This window comes from Papaver somniferum, unplaced genomic scaffold (assembly GCF_003573695.1).
Source record: "Papaver somniferum cultivar HN1 unplaced genomic scaffold, ASM357369v1 unplaced-scaffold_128, whole genome shotgun sequence".
NCBI classification, from domain to species: Eukaryota; Viridiplantae; Streptophyta; class Magnoliopsida; order Ranunculales; family Papaveraceae; genus Papaver; species Papaver somniferum.
In genome coordinates this window covers 10952555-10968975 of record NW_020621936.1, presented here as the reverse complement: position 1 = coordinate 10968975, position 16421 = coordinate 10952555, and positions in this window count along the sequence as shown.

Below are 16421 nucleotides of genomic sequence, written 5' to 3'. Positions count from 1 at the left end.
GACTAAATTGTAAATGATGAGGGTTATTAGTGTACTTTCTCATATTTTGGACTAATTTGTACCTAGTTGACTCGGGCTGGACTAAACCATACTTTTGGACTGACTTTTGGACTAAACCGTATTTTTTCCTAGGACGAACACAGAATGATGGCGCCTCCAACCAAGTTAATGCATCGCTGTCTTCTGTGGAGTTGGACATTTTAAGGTTGTACAAAAACAGACCCAAACCAAGAAACCGAGCCGATTTGAGAACCGATTCAGATCATTTATTAATTGGTTTGGTTTTGGCAGAAAAGCGGGGAGCGGATAGTAATTGGTTCGGTTTTGGTTTAATAGAAAACTGATAAATTCTGAATGAGTTCCTATCGTAGATGTATTAGTTTTAAAAAATCACGTGCATTGATCAAAACTACAAAAGAAAAATATCATTATCATAAGGCCTAAAAAAATTTCTTTTCCTTTTCGACCGCCTCCTCTCCTTTTTTCTCCCTTATCTTTTTCTTTTTCCCATCAATCTACTTCTCGTCTACTCCGATTTAGACTGAAACTGTTTTGGGTTCTCTGAGTGATGATTTATTTTAGTTTACGCTTTAATAGGTTTTGAGAACAAGTTTTGGTGAATTTTAGTAACACCTAAAGATATTGGCGGGTTCTGATTCAAAAAATACGGATGATCGAAGTAAGAAAGGGGAAAATCTTGTGGTGTTAATATTTCGACTAGGTTTGTTTTCTCAAATGAATTAGTTATATGTCTTGAAACATGTGATGCTGGAATCGAGTGTAACTTCTAATTAATATAATGGGAATTAGGATTTTAATTGAATATTACTGTTAATTACTTTCAGATTGATTGAAATTGGGAGTTAGGGTTTTGATTCAGTAGTTTCAATCGCTATTGGTTGTTGTGGGAATAGATTTTTTTCGAGAATCTCTAAGTAATATGTGGGAATAGATTTGCTTGTATGATCCTGAAATGTTATTTGGTCGTTTGCAGGTTGCTTGTTGTACTTTGAATGCAATGAATCTTTTGATGCAATAACTGTGTTGATTCAAAAAATTTGTAACTGTCAGTTACAGGGAACTGACAGAGTAGTCGGTTCCCAAAAACCGACCAGGTTACACCTAAAGCGAGTCGGATCGGTTCAGAACCGAATTGATTTTAACTGGAACCAGTTTCGGTGGAAGATCTTAAAAACTATAATCTCGGTTATGGTTTCTAGTGAGGCTTAAAACTGTATTGAACCGGACCATGTACATCCCTAGACATTTTGGTTATACGATAATGTTTAATTGGCAATTTAATCTTTTGTAGAATGCCAGATCCAACGATCACAAGAACCTGCAAAAAAGTTATGGATTTCATCTCGTCCCAGTTAGCTTATGTTTGGTTTGATCAGGGCCATCATAACTTGTCGGCCAAATCCATGGTTCCTGGAGATTAGTAGTGGTGATAGCATGCATAGTCCAATGAAATCCGTGAACTGCATGCATATCACTGTCAACCCCTTAAATAGAACCTGAAAAACCCGACTACGAAATGTCGTCATTAGTAAGAAAACTCAACCGCCTAATTTCCAAAACTAGTTTTTCACCCATTGCGATGCACGGGTAGGGATGATCATGGGGCGGGCATGCCAATCCCAGTCACTGCCCCGTTCGTAAAAGAAAATACACATACCCGCCCCGTTACCCACATGAATTGGGGCGGGGCGGTATAGGGAATACCCGTTTGGGACGGGTTTTCATGAGTTACCTGTAACACAGAGTTAATACATAAATTTATTTATAATTAAAACTTAAATATGAAGCAAATAAAAATAATAACATAAGAATAATGCATTCTAAAATTTTAAATTCAGAAATTCATCTTAAGGTGAACAAAAGAATCTTTAAATAACTTTTTAGTTTTTCTACTTTGCCCTTTCGATACAAGAATGATCAAAGAATGTGTCTGATTACAACAAAAAAACGAAAATGATGAATATACAAGAACGATCAAGAATATAATAAATGTAAGAAAGCTCGACTAAGTGTTAGAAGTATAAAATTCAATATAAATTCTTGCATAAAAGTCGAAACCCTTATAATATGGAAGCAACGAGGCAGGCATGGGGAGGGGACCTTGAATCCCATCCCCACCCCATCCACGTAGCTTAGGTTTCGGGTATTACCCATACCCGACCCATCTCATTTGTGCGGATAAAATCCTACCCAAACGGGACGGGTACCAACGGGAATGAGTTTGGGTGGGGCAAATGGCCATCCCTATGCACGGGTCTGTGTCTGGTTATGGAATGTTGGATCATAAAAAGATAATAACACAGTCAATATGTTGATGACCCTAAACATTTGTAAAACATTTAATTAACTAATAACGCAATAGAAATTCTTTTAAAAATGATATGGTTTTTTAGCCCAACATTTTCAAGACTATAACACCTATTGTAGCGATCAAAAAAAAAAAAAAAAAACATTGTAGCTTCATAAATTGGAAAAGTTATCGCTTCAATTTCTATAAAAAAGATCATTAATATCATGAAATGTCATCTCTTCGAAAATTCTCGGTCATCAGCTTGATTCTTTTTATAAATTTATTTCTATTATGTCATGTGATTTCTTGGTGTTTTCTTTCAAATGATAGTAAGATCTTCAAATCAATACGTACTAAGAGAATGTAATGTAGAATGAACCATGGATTATGATCATGGACTTTAAGTATCGATGTATATCTAGGAACTATATATAGTATATACATTGAGTGACTCTTTGTGTATCTGTAAATTTTACGGTGATTTACAGATGAACTGACACAACAAATAGGCTTATATAATAAATCAATAAAAAACTGATTTACGAAGAGAAATTATGATTAAAAAACTAATAAAAATTCAATAAATTTGTGATCCTAAAAATTAAAATCTCGGGCGCATAGTTTTTTGGTGGTTTAATGGTCACTTTTTGAAAAAAAATTCTCAACACAAACCTAAAAATATTTTTATATGCAAACCTAAAAATTAGAATTTCAGTAACACAGAGAAAGTAGAATCAAATATAAATTGGGAACAAAATATAAAGGTAACTATAAAAAATCATATATAATACATTGCACTAACTTCTAATTCAAAAAAATTATATATATTTAATGAAATATATTTATCGTTTTCGATAACCACAATGTTGTGTGTTTGATCAATGAAGTGCAATATTAGATTTCCGGGAACAGACGTATGTTTTCTGTTAAAGTCGAAACCAGAAAGTCCACTATAACTACTATATTCTCTTTAATCTTTTCTCGGTGATTTTCACACCGACTTTTCGAGATAACCACAGGAATGAGCGTGTGTATAGATTTGTATCAGGAAACTATAAGACATGGGCCCGTGAATTAAACATTTAGTGACTATATTGTACCCATGAATTATAGGCGAGTTATATATGAAATTAGTTTTTGCACACTTAATACTGATACTCATTAAGATAGCAAAGAAAAACAAATACTACTAAGATATATATTTATAAAGTGAACTACTCTGGTCGTCTACACACCCGTGGATTCTATTGAATACATTTTTTCTCTTGAACATCCGTGCTTAAACTTATTAATTTGTGTTTATTTCAAAGCAAAAACGGTTTAAGTCGTTAAGACTGTTTAATTGGCTGATGTTTGTACTGTTAAAGGCTTTAGTTTACATTCTAATTGAAATGAGAAAAGATGAAGAGTGAGATGCTCCTGTCCACATCATACTTTTGTTGCGCAGGGGAGTGACTCAACCTCCAAACGGAACTCCTGTTTAGTTTTACCTGCAGGCAAAGTTAGCTTAATGGAATAAAGGCGTCCCCTTCGTTTCATCAAAATATGAGGCCTTATTCAAATGCATCACAACCATATTAAGTTCCAAAGGAGCATTGATATGACTCGAATAACGCATAAAACAGAGAAGGTTGGCACTTCAACGATGTCCACGATCTCTGACCTATTGAAAGTAGTGCTGCGTCTGAAACAATAAAACACTCAAGAAAGATGTAAGAATAAAAGGATTAATTTCTGGAAAGTAAATAGACATCCAATTGGACTGCAAACAGAGGACAGAATCACGTGTTCAACACGCTGTCCTTAACACGATATTTGACCGGTACGCCTCAAGAATGAGTGATGCCTATACCCTGTGGTCAAGTTCGTATTCAGGATAAAACTGCCCGTTGCAAGCACTGTTAGCACTACAGTACTTGCCCACTCTTACGACCTCAACAACAATTGCGCACGGAATGAAAAATAAAGGACCACACAGGGGGAGAAGACGAAAAGAAGAGGATAGCTCTTCTGGACACAAAACGAAATGAGAGAAAGTGATCGCTTTATATAGGGGAGAATAGAGAGAGGTCTCATAAACGCGCATTAAAACAATTTCAATTAATTCAGATTTTTCCAACGGTTTGAAACGTTCATGCGTCATTATGTTTGATATAAAACGTTCATGCAAATTTAAATTTGAAATAAAAACGTTCATGCAAATTTAAGTTTGATATAAAACGTTCATGCAAATTAATGTTGATATAACGTTCTTGCATCGACATAAAGTCGCCCAAAGATTTATTTTGTTTGAAATCTTTTAAGTATTAATTCAAAAATTCAAAAGAAGTTTTGCCAAAAAAGATAAGTCTTGACCCACACCCACACCCGAACCCGAGCCCGGCCCGGACGGACGGCGGCGGTGTGCGTGCGTGCTTCGGTGTGAAGCACCGCGCGTGTGTGAAAATGTGTGATTGCACCAACTAGCCCATTGCCTAAGTCCTCTCCCTCGCACAAAAGTGCTAATGACCCGAGGGCAACTCTAAGCCAAAATTTTCAATACTTATGGAGAGGTATCACCTTTAGTTTTCCCTATGTGGGACTAAAGGTTCATTCACAAATAGTGAAAATGAGCTAGTGTCCTTAGTGACCAATAGATCCTAAGTTCCAATCCCACCAAGACCAAAAACCAAACTATTTTATAAACTCATTTTCTCTAACAATCCCCCACATGAATGAAATACCGATAAAAAAATCAGAAAACGGAAAGCGAGAAATATCACTTAGGCAAGAGGTGTCCATGAGGTCTTGAACCTTTGCTTAGTGAGAAATTGCCGGAACTACTTGATGGACAGTGAACGCGATGTCTTGAACTACCATCGTTTGGTGTAATCCGCGATAATAACCACGCGTGATATCTCTCTAGGTGCTGTCGAGTTCGTGCCGTTGTGTCCTTTTTGGCCCTGGAAAAATCCCGTTTCTCCGAATGCTCTAGAGAATCAGCTCTCTTCTCATAGATAGCGACCCACTTACACATTCAGATAGGTGAGTTCTATCAAGAGTGTTTACTGCTGCACCCCACTTCAATCTAAAATTGAAACTATAGAACTCATTGAGACTTAATAGAAAGTCATCCTCACATGCTGTCACACTATCACGTCTACACCATAGGGAAGGGGCAGAGAATGAATTCTCTGATAGTGTTTACCTTGACCCGCCACAAATTAGTTTCTCATTCGAAACCTTTATCTTGGGATCTCCAGTCAGCAAGGTTGAGTATCCTTCATGGCAAGTTTATTTGATGAGCCTAAGCCCCATCCCCTTAGATGCATTACTAACTATCTCCTTGGACAAACCTTTCGTCAAAGGGTCCGCGATATTCTCCTTGGACTTAACCCAATCAATGGAAATAACGCCTTTTGAGATTAGTTGTTTTAGGGTATCGTGTCTTCTTTTTATATGTATAGACTTCCCATTATAGTAGCTATTTTTAGCTTTAGCTATGGCAGCTTGATTATCACAATGTATAGATATAGCCGGCACAGGCCTATGCCAGAGAGGAATGTCTTCTAAAAAGCATCTTAACCAAGCGGCTTACTCTCCTGCTTTATCTAGTGCAATAAACTCAGATTCCATAGTGGATCGAGCTATGCAGGTCTGTTTGGAACTCTTCCAAGAAACAGCCCCACATGCTAGAGTGAAAACATATCCACTCGTATACTTAGACTCCTCTGAGTCTGATATCCAGCTTGCATCATAAAATCCCTCAAGGACGGCAGGATACCTTTCATAATTCAAACAAAAGGTCAACGTGTATTTCAAATACCTCAACACTCTAAAAAGTGCATCCCAGTGTTCCTGCCCTGGATTACAAGTATACCTACTTAACCTACTTCATCGAATATATCAGACTTCCTATAACTCGTGAGTATTCAAGTTGTGATACTCCATTACCTCTGTTCTTTTTGAGTTTACAACAAGGATCATACGGAGTATAAGCAGGTTTACAATCAAAATGATTGAATTTTTTAAGCACAGATTCAACATAATGAGATTGACTAAGAGTATAACCGTTAGAATTTCTCCTAATTTTCATCCCTAAGATTACATCTGCAGGGCCTAAGTCTTTCATGTCAAAGTTCTCATTCAGCATGTTCTTAGTGGAATTAATTACATCCATGTTTGTACCAAGTATAAGCATATCATCAACATACAAGCATACGATCACACAGGCATCATTTAAAAGCTTAGTATATACACACTTGTCAGATTCATTGATTCTAAAACCACTAGAAAACATTACATGATCAAATTTTTCATGCCATTGTTTAGGTGCTTGTTTCAATCCATACAAAGATTTTTTCAGTTTACAAACTTTGTTTTCACAACCTTTCACTACAAAGCCCTCAGGTTGTTCCATGTAAATTTCTTCATCTAATTCACCATGTAGAAAAGCTGTCTTTACATCCATTTGATGTATTTCTAGGTTATGAACCGCGGCTATAGCAATTAACATCCTAATCGAAGTAATTCTCGTAACGGGTGAGTAAGTATCAAAGAAATATACACCTTACTTTTGTTTGTAGCCTTTGACTACTAACCTAGCCTTGTATTTTTTAATAGTTCCATCTATGTTACGTTTCCTCCTGAAGATCCATTTACATCCTATGGCCTTACACCCTGGAGGTAAATCTACTATCTCCCATGTATCACTTTCTTTGATGGATTCCATTTCACTAATAGAAGACTCTTTCCACCACGGAGCTTCAGAAGAAGTCATGGCTTCTATATAAGTCTGAGGATCAGACTCTGCTAGTGTTATGAAGTCAGGTCCAAAAGAGGTTTTGGTTCTAGCCCTTTTACTCCTCCTAAGATCAAATTCTACTTCATCTTCCTCTAAAGGTAAAGTCTGACTGGTTGAAGGAACATCTAGGGGATCAACACCTCTCTTACGAGAGTCAGATTTTAAAGGAAAAACATTTTCAAAAAACACAGCATCCCTAGACTCCATAATAGTATTTACACCAATTTCAGAAACATCAGAATTCACAACCATAAATCTATATGCAGGTGTATGCTCAGGATACCCTATGAAGACACAGTCAACAGTTTTGGATCCTATCTTGGTTGCTTTAGGTTTAGGGATCTGAACCTTAGCCAAACACCCCCACACTTTAAAGTATACTAAAGAAGGTTGTCTACCTTTCCAAAATTCATATGGAGTTTTATCTGATCCTTTAAAAGGTACTATGTTCAGGATATAGCAGGCTGAGAGGACGGCTTCCCCCCACAAGTTCGAAGGTACTCCTGAACTAATTAACATGGCATTCATCATCTCCTTAAGGGTGCGGTTCTTACGTTCAGCTACTCCATTCGACTGAGGTGAATAAGGAGGGGTAACCTCGTGTATTATACCGTGTTCTACACAGAAATCTCCTATAGGAGTTATGTACTCACCACCACGGTCAGACCTAATGGTTTTAATGGTAGTATTCAATTGGTTTTCAACTTCTAGTTTATACCTCTTAAATGCTTCTAAGGCATCATCCTTACCTCTAAGCAAATAAATATGACAGTACCTAGTACAGTCGTCTATAAAAGTAACAAACCATTTCTTACCGCCTCTAGTTTGAACTGATTTCATGTCAACTAGGTCTGAGTGATTAATTCTAAGGGTTTAGAATTTCTATGAACATTTTTGCTAAAAGGTTTTCTAGCATACTTTGATTCTACGCATATTTCACATTTGTGTTCCTTTTCCAAACTAAATTTGGGTATGCAGCCACATTGGCTAGTTTAAGCATTGATTTATAATTTACATGTCCAAGTATACCATGCCAAACGTTCAAAGACTCACAAACATAAGCAGAAGAATCATTATTATTCATTACAGCAGAGTTTACATTAAGCTTATACAGACCCTCAGTCTTATAACCCTGCCCCACATAATCCTTACCCTTAGTTACAACACATTTCCCAGATTCTATTACAATTTTAAAATCCTTATCATCTAAAACAGCACAAGAAACAAGATTTTTGCAGATGTCCTGAACATGAAGAACTTCATTCAAAGTGAGAGTCTTGCCAGAAGTGAGCTTGAGCCCAACTTTGCCTTTTCCTACAACCGCAGCTGCAGATGAGTTACCCATATAGAGTTTCTCTCCTTCCCCTACCTTACTGTAGGAGGTGAACATTTCTTTGTTCCCACAGACATGTTTGGTAGCCCCAGAGTCTACCCACCAGTCTCTCACATTTGTTACCAAATTTACTTCAGACACCGTGCCAGAAAATTCATCTTTGTTGTTTTCAACCAAATTAGCATTATTTTTCTTTTTAAGGTCCTTACGGTTTCTACAGTGAACCGCCATATGGCCAGGATTTCCGCAAGCATAGCAATCACCCTTAATTTTATTAATGCTAGATTTAGGTTTCTGAAACATACCTTTCTTGCCTGGAGGTTTCTTGGAGTTGTTTCGGTTCTTATCAGCATTGGAACCTTTGTGTTCAGTCACATGAGCTTTGTAAGACATGTCCCTTGAAGAAGATACATTTTTTTCCTTGGAGCACAACAATTCTTCAACTTGAATTTTCTTACCCAGTTCAACCATAGTAACTTCAGCAGTTTCATGTCTCAGTTTCTTCTTGTACTCGGACCAGGAAGTAGGCAATTTCTTGGTAGCAGTAGACACTTGAAAAGTTTCATCAATCACCATACCTTCGGCAAGAATTTCATTCATAATTTGCTGAAGTTCAAGGAATTGATCAACCACAGATTTGTCATTCACCATTTTATACTCATAAAGCCTAGCTACCAAGAATTTCTTACTTCCGGCAGTTTCAGCTTTGTATTTCGCCTCCAAAGCAGCCCATAAATCAAAAGCACAGAAGTTTTCTTTAGCATTGTAAAAATCATACAAAGCATCCTCCAAGCAATTCAGAATATGATTTTTAGACATGTAATTGTTCCTCTTCCATTCTTCTAAAGAAGACTCACGACCAACATCATTCAGTGATTCATCAAAAGGTTTCAGAACATATGAATCCAACTCATGGTAACTTAGAAAGAATAACATTTTTGACTGCCACCTCTTAAGTCTTTTCCAGAAAACTTTGCAGGCCTTTCAACATCGTTCTTACCCATTGTTACAGACAGAAAACAGAAATAACGTTAAGATTGTTGCATCTGTAACAATAAAACACTCAAGAAAGATGTTAGAAAGATGTAAGAATAAAAGGATTAATTTCTGGAAAGTAAATAGTCACTCAATTGGACTGCAAACAGAGGACAGAGTCACGTGTTCAACACGCTGTCCTTAACACGATATTTGACTGGTACGCCTCAAGAATGAGTGATGCCTATACCCTGTGGTCAAGTTCGTATCCAGGATAAAACTGCCCGTTGCAAGCACTGTTAGCACTACAATACTTGCCCACTCTTACGACCTCAACAACAATTGCGCACGGAATGAAAAATAAAGGACCACACAGGGGGAGAAGACGAAAAGAAGAGGATAGTAGCTCTTCTGGACACAAAACGAAATGAGAGAAAGTGATCGCTTTATATAGGGGAGAATAGAGAGAGGTCTCATAAACGCGCATTAAAACAATTTCAATTAATTCAGATTCTTTTCAACGGTTTGAAACGTTCATGCGTCATTATGTTTGATATAAAACGTTCATGCAAATTTAAATTTGAAATAAAAACGTTCATGCAAATTTAAGTTTTGCCAAAAAAGATAAGTCTTGACCCACACCCACACCCACGAGCCCGGCTCGTCCCGGCACGCACGGCGGCGGCGTGCGTGCTTCGGTGCTTCGCACCGCGCGTGTGTGAAAATGTGTGATTGCACCAACTAGCCCATTGCCTAAGTCTTCTCCCTCGCACAAAAGTGCTAATGACCCAAGGGCCACTCTAATATCAAAATTTTCAATACTTATGGAGAGGTATCATCTTTAGTTTTCCCTATGTGGGACTAAAGGTTCATTCACAAATAGTGAAAATGAGCTAGTGTCCTTAGTGACCAATAGATTCTAAGTTCCAGTCCCACCAAGACCAAAAACCAAACTATTTTATAAACTCATCTTCTCTAACAAGTAGCTAGATGCACCGGAGGCTTGATGGTTCCTGCAAGGCACCTAAAAATGATTTTTATAATCCACAGATCCAGATGCAAGTAGAACAAAACTCAAAACTTTTTTGAAAGTTCGAAAGCGGTAATAAAGAATCATAAGATATCAAATCAAATGATTTCTAATGGTTTATCCACTGTACACAACAAACGAACATGGACGTATAAACAGAGAGTCATCAATTGAGATTGCTGAAAATTACTGCATGTACATGATAGTAAAACTCAAACACCAACGATCAACAAACTAATGGAAACAAAGAACATGAATACTCTATCACGTCACTTGCCAGTTCTGTGGCCACTAAGTTATCTTGTCCACGTAACATCTGCTAAATCTTGAAATAAAGGTCGAAAGAACATGGTAGTAACAATACTAGGATAAGGAAACTCAACTAAGTATACATATTGCAAACCCAAATTGGAAAACGATCACATCTTAAGCCCTACAAAAACTGCGAGTAAAAATACCACCAGGTCAAAATCAAGAGAGATGAAATGTAAACATTATTGACAATTAAAGTCCATATCTCTATGTATATATATATATAGACACATTTCAGTCAATTGCAGTGTCCCTATATCTAGGTATATATACGCAAATTTAAGTGAACTGCAGTGCCACCAGTTGAATTGATTCTACAACAGGATGATTCAACAATATGTCCATCCCTCTTAAAACTGAGACTCGCAGTGGAATGAAGCACCGAATCTCATGCAGTTGTTTTTGACCAAACTACTGTTTTTCCGTAATATTGTATAAAATCTAAGCGTGCTTTGACGCCAGCAACTATTGTATCTCAGTATATATGATAAGCACCAGGACTCGCAAAAATTGAGATCGACTGTTTTGGGTTTTTAATGGACGGTAACCAAGGTTGATCTCGTCGTTGCTTAAGTAATTTCTTTTAAACTTACCCTGAAGACTGCAAAAGAGAGAACTACGAATTACTGAAAAGATTAGCATTTTTCTCGCCAGTGCCACCACGGAATAAAAACCATTGAAGTTAAGAGAACAATACACTTTCCACAACAAAATGCATTAAATATTCTTCCTCATCAAGTTTGTCCACCTTGTGAAGAAACGTCGGTGCCAAAGATTTCTTTTGTTACCTTATTTTTAATACACCATGTGAAAAAACACCCCAGCCAAAGATCTCTTTTGTTACCTTTGATTTGGTCGACCAACAATAAGAAACGTAAAAAGAGAAAATAAACATAGCCAGAGATATGAACATAACCAATAATAAAATTGAACGAACCTTTGTTTCCTGATTTAGGAGGTGAAGCAGCAATAAACGATAATAAGAGTTGCAAAACTCGTATTGATGCATTAATAAGACCTGCAAAAAAAAAATTCACGATGTTTGATAACGCTAGAATATTTTCAAGAATCAATGAGCTTATATCTTGGAATTGTTCGACTTAAAACAGGTGCATGATCGAGGGATCCAATAACAAAAAAATAAAATTAAATCAGATCAGAGAAAAAAAAAATCATAAACAGCAAGAAGAAAAAAAAAATAGTGGGAGAGAAAAAACCTGGACAATAGGGTTTGGCCTTTGCATAGAATCTTTTAAATACAGAAATATTGTACCCACAAATTCCATAAAATAAAGATTTTGTATTGGAAATAATATTAATCCATATTTAAAATATCGAAAGTTTTTATTTATTTGGAAACTTGTTGCAATATTCACAAGGGAAATAATAATGAAAGATATTTGTTGTATGAAACTTTACATTTTTGGTTGATCCCATTATAATATTGTTAAAAAATTAAATAAAACGTGCATTTTTAGGAATAGTAATTATTTTCGTTCGTTTTTTTAGGAATAGTAATTATTTTCCTTTTCCTCTTTCTTTTATTTTCCTCAAGATTGATGTTTAAGGTTTTGCTCAATTTTTTTTTCTATAGTGTTGATGTTTAATGTTTTTCTTAATTTTTATTTTAATTTGTCGATTTTTTCAGGAGAGAAAGAAGTACCGTTTGATCACCAATAGGTATTTTTATTTTAAATTTTAATAATTGATCATCTAAATTTGTGAACATTTTTTTATTTTCATCTCAACTGTAAAATTGTAATTAGAATTTTAATATTAGTCGCTTGAATTGTAATTAGGATTAGGGATTGTGATCGGACATTGAACATTTTATTTATTTATTTTATGGTCGATTAATCTAGCGATGAAAATTATGATGCATGTTTTTACTGAACAGTAAACATGATTTTATTTTATTTATTTGTGAGTTTTAATGTTAACATTTAATTATGATTTCTAAAAGTTTTTTTTTTCCTTAGCTAATTTGGTAATTTATAAAATTTAGATATTTTAGCAAATATTTTTCTAAAATGAGAGTGTCCTGAAAATATATTGTGGGGTCAAATATATTTTTTTGAATTTTTTCCCCGAAATTTTATAAAATTAACAAAAAACAAATAAATGGTGGGGCCAGAATCAACCAGAAGCTCCGGTTAATGAGAGCGCTCGAAAAAACTTTATTTTTATATAGAGAATTGCAAGAATAGTTAGCTGATGAGACCAAATTAAATCTCTAGTAACGTGAATAAAAGAATGTCATGAAGCACCATGTCAATTGCAAACGACAATCTTTATTAAGAAATTATAATTGAATTTGTTGATGGGTGAAAACGATTTGCTAGTTTTGAGAAAAAATAGAGAGTTGTGTGTATGAAGCATCCTCAATTAAGCAAATTGCATAAACCTTTTAAAAGATGCACTGCACGGGAGTGCTTTGAGTTCGAGAGATCAATCTGTATGACTCCTCCCTAACCCAAGTCAATGGTTGTTCCAGATACAATTTGGTCACAAAGAGGGATGAAGATCGATCTGTAGGAGGGAAGCTGGGAATTGTATGAGATCAATGGAAATTGATAAATTGTGGATGTGTTGAATTCTCCGTATTGGAGACTTCTGCAAATTTAATAGACTGAGTTTTTTTCCAGTTAATTTCGACTGAGACAGTTTAAGTTCCTTTTTTAAATCATATATAGGTCGATGAAACATATTTACATTGCAGAAGTAGTTAACACATTGATCTCCAGTAAGTGTGGCGGTTGCATAAAAGTGGAAGAATATGGAAGTGGGAAATCGTGGTTGAACCAGTTCCATATGCGTGAGAGACTTGGTTGATTATCCCATCCACTACTTTGCTAACTCTTGTTAGAGCATTGTTCGGTCTAACTCACAAGTGTTGTAATATCAAGCTTGTTGTCAAATTTAGTTGATCAAAACTATGTCTCGATTTCTAGTCTAAAATTAGTTAAGTCTCAGATTAGGATAGAAGTATGTAGTTGAGAATCGGAAATAACTGCGTTCTACCGTTTGAAGGTGGAGATCAACCGAAGCTTTTGGAGAACTTCTTCAACAAAAGGTAGGTGAAGAATGAACTACCTATTTCTCAAGTTATATTCATCCTTATATCTGTGAGACGATGTTGCATGACTAATTAGATTATTACAAGCATATCAAGAATTTCGAGTCAAGTTTATCTTGGTAATTAGTTCTCGAAATATACATAACTAAGCTTAATGAAAATTTGTTCATACTTGATGAATTTCGGTTAAGGACAATTTATTGTTCATAATCTAAATAGTGATTCAAGATTATCATTCAAAAATATCCTGGAACAGTGATACGTGTCATTGAGTTATTTGGGTATGCATACCAGTTCACATACTGGGAAAAATGTTATAGGGACGGAGACGCAGTACATGTACCCAGTACACGTACCGGCGTAGCTATATGTCGACAACAACTTTTTGGTACGCATATGTAGCGCCCCCAAAGCTAGTAGCTGTAATCTAAGAGATTAACTAAATAAAGAGGCACTAAAAATCTAAATCATTTACTTAAACATTCAATTAAGAAATCTGCTACAAAACTTAACCCAAAACTATCCCCGCTCTGAAATATATAGATACAAGAACTACTCTCAAATTATACATACACAATAGTCATTTGGTTTACAAAACAGAATATACAACATAATAAACATAGCAGGAGTTAACCACTACGGACTTAACTTCTCGAAGCTTTCGCTGCGCAACTCTGATCTGTCTCTGAAACTGAAAGTGAGAACGGGTGAGCACATCATCCTAAAAGGGGTGCCCAGTAGGAATAACATTTAACTTTCAAGTAATCATAAGCAAGAGTTGAAAAACAATACATGTTTTCCCAAACATTAGAGAGTGACCAAGTCACTGGAATAAACAAACATGTATATAGACAAACTCCTTTTCAAACAATGTATAATATGGTGTCAACCAGTTCCACACCTAGATAATAATATTGTGGTGTATCGCCCTAGCCATAGCATAAAAGCAGAAAGTAAGTAGGTATAAATGTGAAAGAACGTATCCTATATACCACAAGTGGAAATTCTTATTTCCCATAACAATTCATATGACAAACAAACATTACAAGGACTTTCCAAACGATGGAAAGATTAACAGAATCAACAGAATTATCGTAAAGCAATTTAAACAAAGCATGGAATGCAGACTCAGAAAATGCATGAGTTCGTTAAGCATAAACTTTTGTAAAAGAAGCAACAATGGTTACAAAAGAGTTAAATATATTCCCACCTATTTTGATGACAATCCACGCCTACCTCGAGATTCACGATCCACTGGTCAATACTTTGAATCGATCGTTGTTAATATAGACTTTTTTGTTTGCAGCTGACTCATCTGAGTCGTCTGGATCTGAGTAAAATCACCTAACTCATCTGGATCTGACTCACTAAGGTCTGAGTCAGAAAATATGTTTGTTTTGTGAGTCAGACCTAACTCAGCTGACTGAATTTTTTTTTGGACAGAAAATTCCCATGTGCACAAGCAAGCAATAAATTCAATAGACATCTTTCACCATCTTTCTTTTTCATGTAATCAAACATCACCAAGCAATAAATTCTACAATAAATTTCAAGTTTAGAATCCTAAAAGCATAAAGAAACTTGTTATATATCCTCCAAAAAGTAGTATTATATTAGGTACTCCGGGTTCTTTGGTGGATGGCCCTTTCGAATCCTGCCTGAAATGTCGTAGTGAGAACCATGGCATGGACAGAACAACAACAAAACCCCGGCATTAGGCAAAAGGATGCAACCAAGATGGGTACAGACACCAACAACAATAAGCCATTCTGGGTACTCGACTCTAACCGCATCGTCTTCTGGATCACATGGTGCCTTGGTCAACATTGTTGGCAAGTTTTATATCATCCTCAGTGCGGTGCCTGATGAAAACTGCTTTTCCACGCCACTTGACAGTCACAGTAGAGCCAGGCTCAATGTTTGACAGGTAAACTTTGAGAGAGGACAGGGCCAAGACATCCTTACTGGGATACATTCCCAAAATAAACTTGAGGACCATCAGTCGAATCAGGGAAGATGAACCAACGCTCGCCAAGACATCATTACTCGCAGACATGCTCACCACAAAGTATCCAAAGAGTTGTTGGGGTTTGTTCCTCCATCCCAATGTTAGATATTTGTTGGGAAATAGAATCCGAAGCAGACCCTTCAGTCCAAACAAAAACTTGGCATAATGTTATCATCATTATCATTCATATACGTAGATGTATTGATAGTGTATATCAAATGTGGTGAACTATGTTCAATTTGGGGAGTAGGGACATAGTATGATTAAGAGCTGACATTCATAATGTGACACATAGGGAGGTGAACTATGTTAAAGTTGGGGTGAAGGATTTAACAAGAAACGGCCCGATACAAAAGCATTTCTGTCCTAATATTGGAATAAACCATTTAACAAGCCAGGACAGCATGCATAATCGATTTTGGGTATTCCCCTCTGCAACATGTTCTCATTCAAAAAATTTGTGCTTGTAAACAAATGACAATTTTCAAAAATTATGCATGTTGTCCTGGCTTGTATCATTTTATCGAAAATTGACAAAACAACACCATGAGTAACAAGAATTTGAAATGTTTAGATATGAAGTGTTAGACTAA